This window comes from Triturus cristatus, chromosome 10 (assembly GCF_964204655.1).
Source record: "Triturus cristatus chromosome 10, aTriCri1.1, whole genome shotgun sequence".
Classification (NCBI taxonomy): Eukaryota; Metazoa; Chordata; class Amphibia; order Caudata; family Salamandridae; genus Triturus; species Triturus cristatus.
This window is the reverse complement of record NC_140593.1, coordinates 253,852,064-253,873,144: the sequence shown is the minus strand read 5'-3', so window position 1 is coordinate 253,873,144 and position 21,081 is coordinate 253,852,064. Positions and strand designations below refer to the sequence as shown.

General features: G+C 43.1%; 1 protein-coding gene across 2 annotated transcripts in view; it reads left to right on the top strand.

Annotated features, from left to right (window-relative positions):
* Positions 1 to 21,081, top strand: part of TMEM196 (transmembrane protein 196) — a 445,343-nt gene that overhangs the window by 403,566 nt on the left and 20,696 nt on the right. The window lies entirely within an intron of this gene.

Sequence of the window (21,081 nt, the reverse complement as noted above, 5' to 3'; positions counted from 1 at the left end):
TGTGCGTTAATTTTGAAACCTATCAAGTGCCTAAGTCACTTTTGTAAAACGCGTTGATCAGAAATACAATGGAAATCAAATCAACCTCTTGATGACTCAAGGTCTTCAAGCCAACATCTTGCATGGTAAACTTTAAGTTGGCAAGACTCTCTGCATGATTTAGTAGAGATGCAATTTCTTGTAATTGATTTGTTTTCACTTACTTTCCTAAACTCCTGATCTTTGCACGTTTATTTATTTACCTGCTGGCACTGTATATTTGTAGATTGATACAGGATGTCCTCAGGCTGAAGCCACACTTGCTCGAAAGGAAATTTGAAGCCGGTAAAGCTTTGCAAATGATTCTTCCAAAACTGGTGCTACAGCAAGGTTGTTCTAGTCAGCCATCTAGGCTGCCAGCACCAGAGGCAATCAAAGGGGAGCCAGATTACTCATAAAACAGTGATCATATATGGCGCAAGTGTTAGGAAAAGAGGAGTGGCATCTCGCCATTTTGCCAAAATACCTGTAGCAACCCTGCATCCGTCCAAGACATTTTAGCAGATTCTCTGCTTCTAAGGGTGTCCAAATGTTTTCATCTTTGTTCAATCAACCTATGGCTTATAGTTTGCTGGTATTAATATATATGTAAACATTTCAAGACCAATATTAATTAGTTGCAAAATTTCTGCTTGTCCATGTACTTTAACATGTATCAGGAATTATCCCTGGCAGAGGTCAATACTTTTTGCACTTCATAAAAAGGGGCATTCTTATGATCTGGTAAACCTAAGGCTCATCACATTATTGGATAAGGAGGCAAAATTATTTGCTATATTTCTCCTGAGACAATTAGACCAGTGAACTCAGAGCTTCAAATTGACCCTTTTTAACCAAACAGGGTTTCAATTTAACACATGCAACCTTGATAATATTCGTGCCTTCTCAGTTTTAATTTCTCTTGATCATCAACTTTGGCTTGCTTTCTGGACGTTATGTCGGCTGTCGACAGAGCAGGCTGAGCTCTTCTCTCATCCATGTTGCCCTCATGGAAAATTTCAGTTAACTTATTGCACACACTCAAGAGTCTCTCCAAAATGTCCTACAGCAGGCAGCATCAAGTAGTGGTACCTCCACCCTCTTTTATTTATTCTCTGAATATCTGATTCAAATAACTAGATAGTGACATCATTTCTCATTGCACAAAGTTGTTCAATCAATGCATTATATTGCTGGAATATGTAAATGATATAGTGCTACTGAGCAGAACAGAAATAGAACTGCAAAGACTTATGATAGCAGTGGGTAACATGGGACAAATTTAAAATAAACAAAAACAGTTATTTGACAGGAGAATATGTAGGTGTGTCTTATTACAGCTAAATTGCAAAGGACTCGAGACCATGCCCAATTACAAATGTTTAGGTGTGTGGTTTGAGGACAGGAGAGGATGTCATCAGCATTTAGCTACACTTAAAAGCAAAAGCAACTCACTATGTTACTCCTTCTGCCTAATAGCTAAAACAATAGGCACATCCTTCTTCACAGCTAATTGGACTGCCACAAAGGCAAAGTTATGCCCATCCCTAATATATAGAATTGAAATCTTTGTTGAGAAAATACCATAGTTTTTTACCTCTCACAGTTTAATACATAGAGGGCTTTAACCTGCCAAGATCTGTATCACAGATTCAGACAAAGTTAGATTTTGGGATTAAGAAGGAGTGCCAGGCGCGAAAAGCTGCTTTTATAATAATGTGTCATAATTGAAAAATGTCATAAGGTTAATTAAAATGCTATTTGTGGAAGGCTCTCTTTTGTGGAAAGGGCCATAGTATCTGGGAAAAACATGCTAAGGGCATGATTCAGACTTTTGATGAAGCTGTCGTCTGCTGGTGCAAACGGCCGCTGCCCACTCCACTGACGATCGCCATTGCCCGCCCACCAGATTACAAGTTTTAAGTAGTCTGGCACCTGGGCAGTGTGGCAGTCCAGCTGTGGTGCCTTTAAAAAAGGCAGCTCAAAGGGGGCCACGCAACAAGGTTCCTGCATGGCATGGACTCAAAAGTCCATGCCATGTAGGAACTGTTGAATGCCCCCCGTGTGCATCCACAAGCGTAGGAGGCACATGGGGCCCTGTAAGACCCCCTTTGTTTCCTCTCCTCCAGAGTTTACATGGAGTAAGAACCTCCATGTAAACCCTGGAGGAGAGGAAACTCGTAATATTGCCAAGAAGCATATTGAGCCTCCTGACTGACGGTGTCGGTCATCCCAGGGCATTCCAACAGTCTCAACTCATAATGAGGCGGTCGGACCGCCAGTGCGGCAGTGGCTGGACCGCCACCGCCGCACCCCTGTAACACTGGCTGTCCTCGGACTGACAGACTCCTAACTATGACCTCAATGTCCACCCTCACTATATTTTCTCAGTCAGAGCTCAGGAATGGGAGATCAACTCTCATCATATTAAAGATTAAACTAAAGCAGCATCTCAAAGTAAGGAGGATCACAGGCCCTTTAGTAAAAGACATGTATGTGTAGTAAATTTCACTTGCAAACCGCAACATACCCAACCATACCTCATTCATTCCATTCCAAAATAAAGTATAAATGAAACAACTACTGTATTGGGTGTGCTTCAATCTTGGACCTTGGACCAGAATAGAAGTCCTCAATTAATCTAGTGCAATGCATGTTTTGTGACTACAAGACAGATTTTCTCTACCACATTTTGTGCATGAACCCAGGCATTGTTGATCAAACGAAGGAAATGTCTTGGCCCATCTTTTATTGAGTTAATATTTGGAGTCACCATCAGGCCACTAATTTCTGCTTATAATTGTAGCAATCACAAGGAGCTTTTAGGATGGTTAAGGTTATGGAGGCAGGAGCACGAAGATTAACTCAAATGGATAACATTTAGGGGCATATTTACTAAAAGTGACGTTCTGGTGGCGATTTCCCAATCTCCTTATTTACAAAGCGGTGTTATGCCACTTAACATGGCTTAATGCCACCTTGTAAATAAGGCCCTTTTAATGCTTCACTTAGTGTGAAAGGGGCTTGCAATGGGTGTTGCAGTGGGCGTTCGGCTGGAACACCCATTGCTTTTTGACGCTGCCCCATATTCACAAGGATGGGGCACTGCCAAAAACTAAGACCAGGTAAAACCTGGTCTTCGGATAGTGATCCGAGGAGAAATTATTAATTTCTCCTCGTATTTTGCTCTTTCTGTGTGTGCTGCAGAGAAAAAGCAAATCGCCTTTAAAGATTGTTTATGTGCAGGAAGGTGCCCATTCCTGCAGATAAACAATCACCCGACTTGTGCTAGGGGAAACACTGGGGCGTTCTGTATTTTTGTCTATATGGCGCATCCCTGCATTTAAAAAATGTTGGAGCACGGCATTTCCAATTTTGGAGTAACACCACACTCGGACATTTTATTGTAAATATATCCCCTAAATGTGTTTCTATGAATGTAACTTAATCTATTGCACCTGTGACTGACACAACTTAGTACTTTCTGTAATGCAGAACCAGGGAGGTAATAGCAATTATCCTTTTTCGGACTCTGATTATGATGTTTTAGAGAAATCACATTTTTAATTGTAATGATTATGATGGTTTTAACAAACTACACAATAAAGTATGCTACATATTTTAGAGATAGTATAAATTCAAACCAAATATAAAAATGTAAAAAAAATATTAAAATAATGTGGCATAATTAGGGGATGAGGTAGGTTAGATAATTTAAAAATTACCTTTGATAATTTGTTGAATGAAGCTAGAGATGGTGTAACCTAAATTGGACAGTAATGAAAAATCGTTTTTGTAACTTTAAAGTGTGATGAAAATAAAGATTTTAATAGGATCAAATAAATCAAGACACTTTGATGTGCAAATGATAAATATTTACTGAAACCTGATTTCTACACATGATTGTTTGTGCACTATCTAGTATTATTGGCAAAACTGAACCTCTGCGAATTTAGTTGCCATTTTAATGTAAAATGTGCTGTCTGTAAAGGAGAATGGGACGCTGCATGATGCTTTAGTAAAATATTTTTTACAGTGTGCTAAAAATGCACCACCAGACACATACTACGCCCTTACCACTGTCCTGTTGAATTGGCGTGGCTCATTTGCTAAACTTGTTGTTATGTGACGCTTGGATTTTTCACAGTCCTTATGACTTCATTGATGTAACATTGATGGCAGTACTCCCACTCTGAAAATTGTTCCAGCACCACTGCCCTGTCCACTGCAAACCAACGTGATGCAGCCCATCACATACCTAATCACCCACTGCTGAAATCACTCTATCCAAAGCTTAGCACCAACCATGCTCTGTTTCCCTTTGCCTGTCCCAGAACAGAGCAGGGCCAAACACGCTATTCAGGAGTTGTATGGTTTTACAACCTGAGACTACCTCTGAATATAGCATAATTTTTCTTTTCCATTATTTTACTGTTTTATTATATTATTCTTGTGCCAACCAATCCCAGGCCTTGGGTATTAGAATACTTTCAACTGTTGTATTATAAAACAACGTGACCCTAAACTTTGTAGAGCAAGACATCACTTGTAATAACCTGCAAAAGCATATTGAACCTTCGATTCACACACAGCTCCTCAGGGTTACCCCATTCCAGAGATGTCAGTTATTCCTTCAGATCTATCAATGAGTGAGCATTTTTTGTGTAAATTTGTTTGCTTTTGTCTCAGACCTCTCAACCTGTCCAACATTTGTATTTGTAGTTGAATTTGTAGGGCGCACAGCTACCCACAGGGGGTCTCCCGGCGCCGATAAAATTAGTGATTACCCGTGGCAGTTGTTAATGAGAGAAAAGCCAGGTCTTAAGGTCTTTACGGAATTTAAGTAGAGATGGTTCAAGTTTCAGTGAAGCCGGGAGAGAGTTCCACAGTCTAGGGGCAGCACAGGAAAAAGAGCAACCGCCCATTCTCGTCAGTTTGAAGCGGGGAATCACAAAATTGCCCTGAGCTGATGATCTGAGGGGGCGGGATGGAAGGTATGGTTGAACCAAGGCCTTAAGATAGCCTGGAGCCGACCCTAGCTTGATTTTATGTAGGAAACAAAGGGCCTTGAATTTGACACGGTTTGTTATGCGGAGCCAGTGAAGGTCTCTAACAATGGGAGAGATTGAAGATCTCCACGGGACCTTACAGAGGAGGCGCGCGGCTGAGTTCTGTACAAGCTGAAGTCTCCTCTGAAGCTCCTGTGTAGCAGCTAGGTAGAGCACGTTGCCGTAGTCCAGGCGAGAGGTGACTAAAGCCTGGACCACCTGGCATCTTGTCCATACCGGGAGCATCCACAAAATTTTGCGGAGCCACCCCAGGATGGAAAAACACGTGGCTGCTACCTTAGCCACCTGATGTCGCATGGAGAGCGATTCATCCATGACAAAGCCAAGATTGCGAACCTGGGACACTGGAAGGGGTAGTGGGCCCATTTCTGCCGGCCAATGTGCAGGGCCCCAGAGGTGCTTCTGCTTGCCCAGAATAAGCACCTCTGTCTTATCACCGTTCAGTTTCAAGAGGTTCACCTGCATCCACTCTGCCACTCGGCTAAGTCCAAGTTTAAGAGCAGATGGAGTATTAGCTGCAGCAGAAGAAAGGTAGAAGAGGATCTGAGTGTCATCGGCGTATGAGTAGAAGGAGAGACCAAGGTCTTCCATGATGGTAGCTAGGGGTCTCACGTAGATATTAAAGAGCATAGGGCTCAGTGAAGACCCCTGCGGAACACCATGCGCCGATGAGCGAATAGAAGAAGAAGAGCCGGAGGAGACAACCTGAAAGGTGCGATGATCTAGGAAAGAGGCCAGCCAAGCAAGAGCAGGGCCAATCACTCCGGCCGTTCTCAGGGCTCTCAGAAGAATAGAGTGTGAGACCGTATCGAATGCAGAAACATGACACTGCAGAAAAAGGATGCAAGCCTTAAAATGTCACATCACATGACAGTACCACAACTGCCATATATGTTATGCCTTTGACATGTTTTTCTAATGGCAGTATTAAAGTGAAAACACAACACAATAAAAATCCAACACTAACTTAGAAAAATAGAGTAAAAGTTAATAAATAATTTATGACAACAGTCCAATTAGTGGAATCAGAGAGACGCTATTTTTTTAAGATTTAGGTAAAATGGTGCTTAAAAGCACAAAGTGCCAAGTGTGATTGCAGGACTGGGAAAAATTCACAATTCAGGTCGAGCGTGATGGAGTGCAGGCCTACTGCGAAGACCAAGTAAGGCCAGCTGAGACCTGCACCCTAAGTCCTGGATGAGGAGTGTTGCACCCGCAGTGGAGGTCTAGAGGAACAACGCAAGGTCAGCATCAAGGAGGCGCCTGTGAGGGCTGCGATGTGGGATTGCATCGAGGATGTGCCACGCCACAGCAGATGTGATTAGCTGTGAGGGCTGCCATGTGGGCTTGCATCAAGGCTGTGTCGAGCTGCTTTGGTTTAGATGAGAAAATGCAAGGTGCTGTGTCGAGTTTGTATCTTGCTGTCTCAGTTCTGGTGAAGACCAGAGCATGGCAGGCAGGCCACCTTTATCCACACTTCAAGGGGTCCAGGAAAGAAGGGGCTCCAACTGGGGCTAGGACTCACAGCAGGCAGAGTCCTTGTAAGGTAAGACCTACATAGTTAATTTTAACACAATGCTGCAGTTGGCATGGAAATTACAATATTCAGTCCTGGGATTCAGAACTGGAATTTACTTTTTAATGCAATAAAGGAAATCTCTCTCTGGCTTTCAACACGTGGTTTAAACATGTATAGTGAATGCAGTCATTTTGAATTTCAGAAGTGTCAGTTTATTGGCAAATTGACAATTTTACATAAGTGGCAGAGAAACATACACAATTATAATAACTGTGTCACAATATGTAAATGTCCTGGCTGTAAAAAAGTGAATTCTTAATTGGGGTGGGTAGTATTCCACCACATGTAACAAAGTCACCAATCTATTAGATGCAGTAAAGGTTTCATTAATTTAAATAAGTGGAACCAGGGATATCATTTTTATCCTTTTTTAAAGACTGAACTGGAAAAAGCACCAAGAAAAATAAAGTGTTCAATGTAAGTCAATGCTTGCGATGTACTCGGTGTAAGATGAAATCCCGGGGTCAGAGAGGGGGGTGCAAAAGTCAAACAGGAAACTGTCTATGGGATTGTGTCAGTGGTCTCCGGTATTGTACTGATAGGACACTGTGACACAGAGATGCATGTGTAAAACAGCTGTCTCTTCGCCCACTTCTGGAGAGCTTCAACAATAATTTCTGTATCTCTGGGGCGAAGCAGAATGGCCTACCAGCTAGGCCTGGGTGAAAATTCCGTTCCGCTCGCGGAAATTGCCATAATTTGACATTTTTGCGTTCCGCGGAGAGCGCGAAAATGTCCAAATTTCCTCAATCCGCATCTTACCGGAATTTTTTTTCTTGCTCGCGCTGTAAAAAAAGACATTCTCGCATGCACGCGATCGCCTTACCTGAATCCCTGCGTTCGCCGACAAGTTTTCCCGATCCAGTCGCGTTCTCCACGAGATGTTGGATTGTTGGTAGCCATTTGCGCTGTCTCGCGCCAGTGCGCGCCCGCATTAATGTCATTTGTTGCACGATCACGTCATTCGTCGCGCGATCACGTCTTTCTTCTCGTGATCATGCACCACGAGAGTATGAGATGATTGAGATCTCGAACACGTCATTCTCCACCGCGAGCGAGAGTGTGAGGACGCGGGCACGTCATATCGAACGCGAGCGGGCGGGACAAGTGAAAACTAGATGGCCGCACCCGTGAGCAACCGCATGGGTAAGTTGGCGAGCCGCGATCACGCAGAAAATACCGCAAACGGGCGGGAAAAAAACTTCTGCGTCTTCGCGATATTTCCACGTGTTTGTGGAGATTTTTAACATTTCCGCGATAGTTTGAGAAAGTGAATTTCGCAAATTCCGCCCACCCCTACTACCAGTGAATGAGGGCCGTGGTCTCTAAGTCATCTGATCTTTTGATCAGAACTAGGCCTGCAGGGGGACATTTTGGTGTCTAATAAATACTCCAAACCAAGGACCTTAGTATTGTTTCAGAGGCATGACAAACAGCGAGGTCAGAAATCCCACATACAGTGCATATAAAATTGTGATATTCATATATCCTATTCATATATCCATATAATAGAGAATACATTATGGATGCAGAACCCAGATGGCAGTGGACGCACTTCTCAGCGCAGGTCCCATGCATTAAATCAGCAAGACCCATCAAATCGCCGATCAGATGAACTGTGTGTCATTGGTGGACAGCAGGAGCTGTGCCTTGTAATGTTAAGCGAGAACTGGGATATCAGCGGCTACAACAAACTATTTGTTAATTGTTAAACCTTAAATGGAGAACATGGTTTGTCTCTTGGAGCGCCATATCCCTTGGTGGTGTGTTTTCCCCCTTCTGAGGACCAGCATTGTGTGACTCTCTCTGGTCTTGGCACTCCTCCTAATCTTCATCCAAGCAATCCTCTCTTGCCTTGGCAGGTGGTGTTCATTTCTCAGGGAGTTCTTTACTATCCATATCACTAATATCCAGCACATCCAAAATGTCCCAAATTCTTCAGCGTCATCGTGCTCCTGAGACCTGTGCTCTGCAGTAATCAGCATCACAGCCAGATACCAAAAGACCATAATGTATGTCACCATTTTGGCCACAAAAGCAGGAGCCGTTTCCACACAGTTGGTTTCATGGTAGAAGTCAGCTGAGATATATACTTAGTGATTTTCACATTAGTATGGGCCATGTTTCTTCACTGCTGAAATAATCTGCCACGCTTATTGGTGACACAGGAGGCATACCAAGATTGGTCGGCATCTCTACGAGAGAGAGGAGGAGATACATGACCTGACCCTGTGTGCCCGCTGAATATCCAGTGGTGGAACAGATGACAATTCCAGAAGTTGTGGCAGAAAGTCACAGAGAAGAGTGATCATGTTTGTCCCTTCTGTTTTTTTCCGGCACTCGCATATTATCTCATCTGCTCCTGTCTTCCAAGTAGTGCAGTTTTCTTTTCAGCATCCATATCTCCAAGGGACACTCTAGGGTGGTGTTGACGCGCTCCTCCATGTACTTTAGTCGTGTATCTGTTGCATCCAGCTGATGATGAAAGGAGGCGATATCTGATTTGGGTGACTGGACTTTTGTAGCCATTTTAGAGACATGCGTCTTTAACTGAGCTCATTGAATTCATGATGTCAGAGAGCTCTTGGAGCAGTGAATCCATGGCCGATTGCGACATGGGCGGTGGGTCCTGTGCCATGGCATCTGATTTGTGTGTTACAGGTGTCTTAAAGTTTGAGACAGCCTCAAAAAACGGAGTTGATGTGTGGACTTTGACTTATACAATCTCCAGATATTGCAAGTGAAAACAGGAACCCCGTGAGTGTGGTCAAATAAGGCCACACACGGATTGCTCTGACAAGGAAATCGTGGGGTCCTTCTCTTTGATGGCTAGTTCTTTTCCATTAACCCAGTTGAGGGATATGAAAAATCTAAAACGGAGAGCCCTAGTTAGATGTGGTGCCACTTGAGCACCCAGCTGGTGGTCCAAGGCCAGTGCTGAAGGAATGCTGAAGCCACGGTCCCTCATTCACTTTAAGGACTTGTCATGCACAAGGTAATTCAATGAGGCCCCTCTTGGAGAAGAAGGCATGTCTAGGAAGAAGTAAAAATTAGCCTGGTAGCAGTCAATAGCAGAATCAAAATAGGTGATGCACTCCAAGGTGCAACTGCCACTGTCCATAGAGGAGGGAAATTCCTGTTGCCTTCACACGCGCTGGCTGCTTCAATCTCTCACGTTATAGCCCCCACTCCTCAGCCAGTGGACAGAGGGCTTGTTGTCTCCGGTTCTTGGCTGGCGGCTATTTGTTTAGAACAGTAGGCAAACTAGTTTCAGTCAGCGTTGGCGGAGGAAGAGGTTCACTTACACTAGAAAGTCATTGACAGCATCAGAATTGTATGGTGATTCCCAGTGCCCTCACCCACGATGACCACCATGCACATCCTTACAGCAGTCCTCTGTCTATGTCCAGCAGGGCGAGTTCCCAGCTGCTGTGGTGCTTTTCCTTCAATGAAGATTACCAGGGGGAGGGGGTGGGCTGCCATGCCATGGATGGATTAGGGCACAACCTCCCCACTTCATGCCTACTTGTGACAGTAGTTAATGAAATTAAGGTCCCCTGAAGGTAAAGCTGCACCACTCCTGATTCTCTGCCTCCGGGGCCCCGTTCTGACCTAGAGGGCAAGGGAGTAGTACTGGTGGGGCACCGGAAATGGTTGGATGCTGGCCTCCGTTCAGAGTGCATCAGGTGCATGGGGCAGTGGGAGCATCGCTGAGGCGGGGTGAAAATGGCATCGGGCTCTGCTATTACTCACCACCCTCTGCGTCTCTGCAATTGAGGCTCTTAAAAAGCCTCTACACTGCTGTGTAAGCAGTCCCTTGGAGATGTTTGGGCATTCCCTCAGAGGTCGAGGGTGGACACAGCTATGAGCAACAATACAAAAAATAAAGTGCAATGTTACTTTAATCCAACATTTTAATCTTTAACCATGCTAGAAACCACAACTTGAAATAGAACTACCCTTCCACTTTTATGAATGTGTTTGCACTGATTTGCAAGTGTGAATAGGTCAGTAAGATGTGCAGAGAGATGCTGTGTATCTTATGTATCTTCATGTTGGCTTTTCCCCAAGTATATTTTCCGAACCTTTTTTAAAAAAACTTTATCAGTTTGACAATTCACAGTAAACTTATGTTACATTAATGTGCAGTTGCATTTTCATCATTTCTGAATCGTTATTTCCTTAACACATATGTAGATCCTTGTGTCGCCCCTGTGAGTCTTATCAAGTACACTTTACATTAATCGTTCCCTCTCTTGCCACTTGTATGCCTTCTTGCCGTTAGTGTTGGTTCTGTCTATTTGGTATTGTTTCCACGTATAGTTCCTGTGCCCACATCGTAATATTTATATATCTTATTCTGGAATTAGTCCCTATTGACTAGGCGTGTGTCCTTTTCCTCCTGCTGTCAGAGATATTCCCATAAAGGCTGTCATACGTCCTTAGGGCGACATGTGGGTGGCTGTAGCTCAGCATATATTTCACTTGTAGTATCGCAATATGACATGCTCTTAAGCCAACCTTTCACTGTTGGTTTTTGTCTGGTACCCCGGCGTATGACTATTTCGCGCTTCGCTAGGTGCAATGCTACTGCTATAAATCAGTGATTACTTTTAGGCGTCATGTCTACATGCCCCATCAGTGCCAGTAGCGGGGAGGAAGGCAGTTGTAGTCCAGTCATCTGCTGTAGTGTACTAAATATAGTTTGCCAATAATTACTCATTATACTACATGTCTGAGTCATGTGTATTAAAGAGGCTGCTAAGAATTTGCACTTAGGGCAATGCGCAAATTTAACGCTGTTTATCCGGGTCATCTGCTGTGGCGTTACGTAAACCCGTCTAAGGGGCATATTATCAAGGGCCGGGGACAAATATCGCAAAGCACGCTTAGCGCTTGCATATTTATTGCCGGCTCTCTCTGGAATTTATCGCTTGGTTCGCGTGTTATCAACAACGCGCATCGCAGAGGCGATAAGAATTCCAGAGATAGTGTGGATATCGCCGTTTTCCATGGGGAAAACAGCGATATCCTAGATGATAGAGCCTGTGGTCTTAGCCACACAATCCACCCCCCATGTTAGGTATGCCTTAGTCAGGAATTTAACAGACGTTAAATTCCTGCATTAAGTCATACTTAACGTGATTTTAAATATCGCTAACCCTCGTTGTCAAGATGACGAAACTGGGTTAGCGATATTTTCCCAAGGGAGTCCTGTCAGGCACGCCTCCTTTGCATCTCATTAGCGATGCGATGGGAGGCATGATGACAAGGGGCGCTATTGTACGGAAACACACGCTAGCGTGTCCTTGTTGATAATGCGATAATATTATCGCCGCTTTTCGCCCCGAAAACGGGCTCTAAAGCGGCGATAATATTATCACCACTCCTTGTTGATATGCCCCTAAGTATCTTAAAATGAATAAGCTTGTGTCTATGATTACACGAGACAAGTTTAGTTTGCTTACAGTATCCTTCCCATTCCTTGTCAGTGAGCGGTTGTCCTAAGTCAGTCGACCAGGCGTCTCTGACTTTGGTGTTATGCTTTGGCATCAGGGCGAGACATACTTTGTACAAACGAGATGTAATGTGTTCTCCACTGCTATCTTTAATGACTAATGTGAGCGGCTCAAACTCATCAGGTTCTATAGGATAGGTTGGGATTACGTCCCTGAGTGGACGTTGTATGCGGGTCAGTACAAATTGTTCCATGAATATGGCAGACGAAAAGCGGGGGTCCTCTGTCCTGGAGAACACATGCCTTCCTGGAAACAAGTCGCCTATATTGTCTACCCCCAATTGAGCTAGCGTGTGCCTAGTGAGAGCTTCAAGCTTTGGAGGCAGCCATGCGTTGCCTGATATTGGTATCGCTGATGATTATAATGTCTCCCTGCCAGTCTTCCTGAGAAGTTTCTGCCATGCCCAACAAGCAGTAGAAATTGTTTGTATGTCATTTGGGTCATGTGGGATCCCAGTGGGTAAGAGTGCGTTCAATGGTATAGGGTGAGCTAGGTCTCTTTCAGGCTTCGCATAGGGTATTCGTGCATCTGGGTGATACCAATGTTGAGCATATCCACACTGCGCCACAAGGAAATATGACTGCATATCCGGCACTCCAAATCCTCCTCTATCGTAGGGGAGGGTGAGTGTGTCCCATCCCACGCTTGGTTGCTTACCCCTCCACACCAATTTTATTAAATGTGTGTGGATCTGTTTAAAAAAGGCATTGGTAAGCGGAATGGGTACGTTTGAAAATAGGTAAAGAAGCCGGGGTAGTACCACCATTTTAATGATGGCTATCCGCCCGGCCATTGACAATGGCAGCTTGAGCCAGCGCTCCACTTGTGTTTGCAATTGCTCTAACACTGGGCCAAAATTAAGACATATTACATGTTCTTTGTCCCTGTTCAGGTGAATTCCTAAATATTTAGTCTCAGCTTCACACCGGTGTAGTGGGAATTCTCTGCATGAGCGGTCCTGCACTTCTGTCAATGAAAAAACTACGGTTTTGCCCCAGTTGATGTGGAGGCCCGATAGGGCTCCAAATCGCTCTATTTCCCCTAGCAACGGTTGGAGGTTAACCTCTGGTGTGCAAACATACCGAACTATATCATATGCATTTAGGGTCACCAGTACATGCCCGTGCTTGAACTGGAGCCCTCTGTGTAAATGATCCTTCTGAAAATAACATATGAGCGGGTCCATCGTAATTAGGAATAGTAGTGGCAACAAGGGGCATCACTGCCTGGTGCCCCTAGTTATGGGATAAGGGTCTGTACCATTGAATCTAATATGGGTGGTTGGCGCTGTGTATAGTAGTTTAATCAAATCTGCAAAGCCCTTCCGGACAACCATCTTTGCCAGTACGGCATGAAAGAAGGGCCACTCCACAGAGTCAAATGCGTTCTCCGTGTCTAAAACTGCCGCCATCGCAGGGGTAGCCAGATTTATCCTATTCACCACAGAGAAAAAGGTCCTCAAATTTAAAGCTGTGGATCTGTGTCGTATAAATCCAGTTTGTGCTGGTGCAATAATTTGCTCCATAAGTACGGACAGCCTTGTCGCCAGCATCTTTGCTAAAATTTTATAATCAAAATTAAGCAGCGATAGCGGCCGATACGAGCCACATTTCTCGGGGTCTTCACCAGGTTTGGGTATTATTATCAGGACAGCCTCCCTGAACAAGGGGGGAAGTATTCATTCTTTCAAGGCTTCTGCATAAACCTCCAGTAAATATGGCGCCCACAGAGACTCTTATATGCTTTGTAAAAGGCATCAGAGAACCCATCGAGGCCCGGCGACTTAGATCCATCCATGGTCTCAATAGACTGTTCTATCTTGTCGGTGGAAAATGGTTCACTAAGAAATTGTCTGTGCGTATTGGGAAGCCAGACCATGGTTATCTCCCCTAAATATTCCCTAATCTCATCTGTACTAGTTGCTACTTTTGTAGTGTAGAGATCCATGTAGTATTGCAATAGTGTCTGCTCAATGGCGGAAGTTCCCACAGCCATCTTTCCATCTGGCTCTTGCAGATTAGTAATATAGTTCTGCTTATAATGTGGCCGGAGCAGCCGTGCAAGCGTGCAACCTGGTATCTCCCCCTCCCCCGTACCTACGGGCTTTCGCATTTTTCCCCAAGTAATGCGCTTCCCGGTCTGCTGTTTTAGTGTATTCTGTGAATAATTCTGTCCTGTGTTTCATATAAGATGCATTATCTCTGGCCGTTTTGTCATGTTCTCTCCATCTATTTTGGATAGTTCTTCCTCTAATCTTGCTAAGCTACGCCTCAGGTCTTTCAACACCCCTATGTGTATGAAAATGCATAACGCCCTAATACATGCTTTAAGGGCCTCCCAGTGCAACCCTTGTGTTGAGACCGACTCAGTATTGTGAGCAAAACAATCTATTATCGATGTGCGCAGTTCCTCTCGAAAAAACGTATTTCTCAATGCCCTGGTAGGGAATCGCCATTGCTTCTCAACCCCTCTCTCGGCTGGGTCCTGTATGGACAGGAGCACAGGGGAATGGTCCGATAGGGTGCGAGGCAAGTTTACTATTGTTTGAACCTATGGAAGCAACGGTCGCTATATTAGCCAGTAGTCTAGTCTCGTCCATATGTTGTACTGTTGTGCATAATGAGTGTATTCAGTGCTCTGAGGGTTGAAGTGTCGCCATGCGTCTTTCAATTCCCAACTACTACAAAGGTCTGTTAGTGCCGCATGGGACCAAGGCTTGTTCACGGGAGATTCGGCAGAGCTGTCTAATCTGGGCTCTAATAATATATTCAAGTCCCCTCCTGCTAGAATGTAATCAGTTTCCAAAGTGTCTAATTGGGACTGGAGCTGTTCATATAAGGCCGGGTCTTCTGTATTCAGTGAGTATATATTAGCCAGTAGAACTATGCACCCTGCCAGAACTCCTGTTACCAACAGAAAGCGTCCGCCTGGGTCTGTAACCGTTGCAGTGTGTACAAAGGGTAATCGTTTGTTAACTGGTATCGCTACCCCTCGAGCGTATGTACTATAGTTCGCAAAAAAACTCTGTTAGGACCCCAGGCAGATACAAACCTAGGCAGGGAGGAAGGAGATAGGTGTGTTTCTTGTAGATAAACTAAGTCTGCGTTGTGTTGACGTAAATATTGAAGTACAGATCAACATTTCCTTTGATTATTAAGGTCTCGTACGCTCCATGTCATTAGGGCGATTTTTGTACTGCGGTTTATTTCTACTTCATGTGCCATTTTGGTTAACCAAACATACTGTGTCTTCTCTGTAGCTGGGGACAACGCATATGCCTGTCAACTGAGCATGTGCAACTACATCTCTGAACATTTTAAACAAGTCTATACCCCTTGCCCATCCCCCAGCCCCACCCAGCGGCTGCCCCCTTGGTGTCTCCCCTATGTACCCTAGGATTAACTGTTGATTTGTATGACGCCAACATGGCCAACTTCCCAATTTCAACACCATTGTGGTCCCGCTGAGGTAGCAGCAACGCCACGTGGTTGCCCTGCGCACTAGTGCTATTCTAACACATTAACCCAACTACACTTTCTACTCTGTTATGTAAACTGTCTTCCCATTCTGCAAATCCATGCTACTTATCTGCAATGAAAACAACAATAACAATCATCATATGCAGCTCCAATCCATCAAATAGATAAATCAACTAGCGGTGAACAGGTCCGCACTGGTGCCTGATTGGGCGCCCTGCGACGCTCCTTCCGGGGAGGTGCTGCCTTGTGGAACTCCTGTCACCCGTGTGTTGCTTGCAAAAGGCCAGAACATCTTCAGTGTTATCAAATACTTTTGTCTTTCCATTCACGTCTACTTTGAGTCTCGCAGGATATAGCATCCCAAAGCGAAGGCCAAGCTTCCTCACTGCAGCCTTCACCCCTGTAAACTTATGCCTAGCGTCTTGTGGCAACGCGGTGAAGTCCGGCTATATGGAGCTATTTGATCCCTGCCAGGGCAAAGTTTCAGCTTCTCTGGTGCGACGCAGCACCATGTCTCTGTCTTTAAAGTTTTAGAATCTTGTCATTATTGGTCGTGTTTGGCACCCAGGATTAGGCCTGGGCCCTAGTGTCCGGTGAGCTCGTTCTACTGTGAATGTATTTGTGAATCGTTCAGACCCAAACAAATCGGTCAGTAGGCATTCAACAAATTGATCTAGTCTCTTCGTATTGGTGGACTCAGGGATTCCCATGATACGCACGTTGTTGCGTTGACTCCTGGCTCCAAAGTCTTCGTTCTTTTAAGTTCAGAAAAGTTTTATTGAAATAAGAAATGCTGAGACATTACATAATAAGATATAAAACAAGAAAATAAAAATAAGCAAAAATAGGTAAATAACATTTTAAGTAATCACAATAACATATGCTGTGTTATGAGACATCAAAAATAGAGACTAAATAGAAGCAAAAACTGGCAATTGGCATGAAATAAAGTATTGAAAAGGAACGTGAAATACACAATATAATCAATAGCAAAGTTGAAGAGAAAAAGAAAAAAACGGGAAAGAAGTACAATGTTTAGAAGGAATAGGAAATCATGGAGGTTTAGAAACTTCTTGCTGTATCGGGGTTAAAGACAGAGACGCACAAGCACTTGAGTCAAAAAAGTCTGTAACTGGGCTCCATAGTTCTCTTCGCTTAACAGCTAAGGTTAAGGGATGGACAAAAGTAGTATCTAGTCTATGGTTATAGCAAACAGCGTACCACCAAGCCTTATAAGATAAATTGCTGAAATCCTTCCAGTTTTTGGTGATTTGCTGAAATGCCACAGCCAATAGCAAATCAATTATCCTAATGTTGTAAGTGCAATGCTCCCAGATGGGAGATAGGCTTCCTAAAAAAATATGAGATAGAGAAAAGGGGTGAATGGAGGAAAAAATCGTATTAATTTGAGACCAAACCCGCTTCCAAAAAGTAAGAACGTGATGACAATCAAAGAGCATGTGGAAAAGATCTGCACCTGGTAGAGAGCAGGACCAACACTTGTCAGAGGTATCTGGGAAGTGAGTGCTGAGAGTGAGTGGTGAGAACAATAAACGGTTATAAATAAAAAATAGTGTTTGAGTAGTATTTGCTGCCCTGGAGGATCTGCGAATTTTCAACCACAATTTGTCCCACAATACAGTGGGCCATGAGGTTTCAAAATCCTTTTCCCAATGTTCCTCTGTACTAGTTTTAATACGGGGATAGGACAAAGCGTGAAGAAAAGCATATATCTTTGAAGCTTTAGGTTGAGTAAGGAGTAAAGAATTCAGCGAGGGCGCATCGGACGACGTGGAGATCGATGAGGAAGATGTAGCAAGATGGGCCTCATAGGCGTGCTGTAATGCTTGTGACAACAATGAATATTTGGGTCGAAAAGCGAGAGGAAGATTGTAGGTAGTGGCAACTAAATCAAAAGGAATAATCTGAGCATGATGGAATAGTTGCCTCACCCAAATAAGACCACGCGTTCTCCAAGGCTTCCAAAAAATTGGCTTGTTATTGATTAAAATGGAGGTATTATGCCAAATAGGTTGGTCAAAAAAAGTTGAATCAGGTAAACAAGGAAAGATTTTGGAGGTATGTTTAAGAATAGGGGTTGAAATAGATTGAGGTCTACGAGAGAACATAAGGTATTCTGTGAATGAAAAAGGAGAAATGAAAGACTGTTCTAAGGTCAACCAAAGAGGAGATGACAATGAGACATCCTTGATCCAATGGGAAACTTGGTGTAACAAGAAGGATTTATGGTACAAGGAGAAATTTGGAAAATTCACCCCACCCTCCTTCTTAGAGCGCATTAATTTAGATAAAGACATACGAGATTTTTTATGACCCCATAAGAAGGAAGAGAGAATAGAGTTAATCTTCTTGAAATATTTTAAGGGAATAGCAAGAGGTATGTTAGATATTGTGAATAAAACAATGGGAGAGAGCATCATTTTTATTGTGTCCAATCGTCCCCACCATGACAAGTAAAGAGGATGCCATTTGCTAGTAAGAGTGGTTAATTTTTGTATACACTCTTCCATAGATTTAATGATCGTACCCGAAAGAGAGGACTGAAAATGAAGGCCTAGATACTTAATAAGGTTAGGGCTCCAAGTGAAACCTGAAGCCGAGAAGTCATCCTTGAAAGTAACTTTAGTGAGTGGTAGGATTTCGCATTTGTCTTTATTTAGTTTGTAGCCCGATACGTGGGCAAAAGAATGAACTTCGTCTAAGAATGCTGGAAGGGAGGTGACTGGGTGGGAAATAAATAATAAGACATCGTCCGCATAAGCTGCCATTTTGATGTTGGAATCATGAAAACTAAAACCATGTATATTGTCATTTTGACGAATTCGCAGAAGAAAGGGTTCCAAAGCCAGATTAAACAAAAAGGGTGAGAGTGGGCAACCCTGTCTAACTCCTCTACCTAATGTAAAATAAGAGGATAAGCCTCCATTAGCCGATATAGCAGCTCTAGGACAAGAATAAAGAAATGAAATCAAGGAAGAAATTTTTGGTCCAAAACCAAACCATTTCAGAGTTTGAAACAAATAAGGCCATTCAACTCGGTCAAAAGCTTTTTCCGCATCCAAAGCAATGGCTGCAAGGGAATGAGGGTGACGCGAAGTCTTAGAGAGAATGTCAAAAAATAATCTGGTGTTATCCGATAACAGTCTGCCTTTAACAAAGCCAGATTGTTCTTTTCCTAAAAGTTCGGGTAATAAAGACTCTAGGCGCAATGCCAATGCCTTAGAAAAAATTTTGTAGTCAACGTTTACTAGAGAAATAGGGCGGTAATTTTTACAATGCTGTGGATCTTTACCCGGTTTTGGGATAATACAAATAAGGGCATCGGAGAAGGAGGAAGAGGCAGAGCCAGTTTGAAGAAAATTAGAAAGAAGCAAGTGCAATTTGGGGATTAGTAAATTTGAAAAACGGGAGAAGAACTCGACAGTAAAGCCATCCGGGCCAGGAGCTTTATCATTTTTGAGAACGTGAAGAGCCTGAAGAAGATCTCTGTGAGTAAGATCAGATTCTAAGGAAGAAAGGTCTGGAGGGGTATCAAAAGGATTAGAAATGGTGGAGAGAAATTGGGAAATGGATTGTTCAGACGAAGTTGCTTCGGAGGAATATAATGTTTCATAAAAATGTAAGAATTCTTGTAGGATGTCTTCACTATTGTGTTTTAGCAAGCCATCCCGACCATAGACAGATTCAATATTAACTTTATTATGTCTGATCTTTAGATAATTAGCCAGCAACTTACCAGCCTTGTTCTGTCCGCCATAAAACTTGGCGCTGGATTTTAAGAGAAAGTTAGAGGCGTTGAATGTGGAATCTTTGTTAAATTGAAGTTTGGCAGAGATGAGGTCGTTTAGGTAATCTTTTGATTTAGAAGTATAATATAAGTGTTCTAAATGTTTGATCCTGGAAAGAATAGCATCAGTGTCTTGTTGGGCTTTTTTCCGCTTACGAGAGACATAGTTGATAATGAAGTCCCTGGCTGACGCTTTGAAAGCATCCCAAACTACAGGGAATGCAACTTCGCCTGTATAATTAAGCAAAAAATATTCATGAAAAAAGGACGTGAAGGAAGAAACAAATTGTGCATCAAGGAGGAGAGCATTATTAAACCGCCATTTTTTGAAGGAAGTGGACTTCTGCAATACATCCAATGTAATAGAGACTGGAGCATGATCCGAAATCAAAATGGAGCCAATATCAGAAGAAACAAGGGACTGAGTAAGGCGATGTGAAAGAAAAAAGTAATCTAGTCGAGACTGAGTGTGATGAGGGGAGGAGAAAAAAGAATATTCTCGTGAGGTGGGGTTGCAGAGTCTCCAGGCGTCAGCAAATTTGAATTGTGCAATGAGTTGAGTGAAACTTTTTTGTGATTTATGAGGGATGTAAGCGGTAGCTGAGTGCCTGTCCAAAAAGGGGTCAAAAACTTCGTTGCAATCACCTACTAGAATGAAATTATCAACATAATGTTGAGTGATTAGCGGAGCTAAGGAGGACCAAAAGGAGGCGTCTCCACAAGTGGGTGCGTACACATTTAAAATGGAAATAGGGACATTATCAAGAGTAAAATTAACTAACACCCATCTACCTGAAACATCAGCGATATGCGTTACTAACTGGATTGGAAGAGATTTTTTAAATAATATCAAAACGCCATTACGCTTGCCATCACCTGGAGAAAAATATACCTCACCCACCCAACCCCTTCTTAATTTAACAGATTCAGCTTCCGATAGATGTGATTCCTGCAGACAAGCTATATCTGCATTAAGTTTGGCCAAATGGGATAACACTCTCTGTCTTTTAATTGGCGAATGTAAACCTCTAACATTCCAAGACAATATTTTCAAAGGCATTGATCAATGGTAAAAGAACATATCAATATAGTAATATAAGGAAAGCGTAAAAAAGAACAAAAAATAAAAAAGATATTAAAAGCATATGTGTATGTTAATAGGAGACAGCAAAGATAGTGAAGAATATTTACATAATGAGTCACATAGTGAAAACCAGTTTCATGATGAGAGAAAAGAGAGGAGAAAAAAGCAAGGAGCAATAGTATAAGCAAGAGCAAGAGCGAAGAAAAATGAAAGGACTGGAACAAGAAGAAAAAAAGACCTAAAGAGCATAAAGAAGAAAAACAGATAAATAAGAGAACAATAAAACAAAAGAAGAAGAATAATAAACTTACATATTGTCGAGAACAAACAAAAGGGAAGGAGGGTGGAGGCCACATAGAACAATGACGAATCATAGGCTCCCAAGGGAAGGCAGGGAAGGAGGACAACCGCAACGAACTCCAGGGGCATGAAGGCAAATGGTGACATGAAGGAAGAAATCTATACGAAGGGGAAGAAAGAATTAATGTTAAATACGGAGAAGATATACATTTGACAAAGAAATAA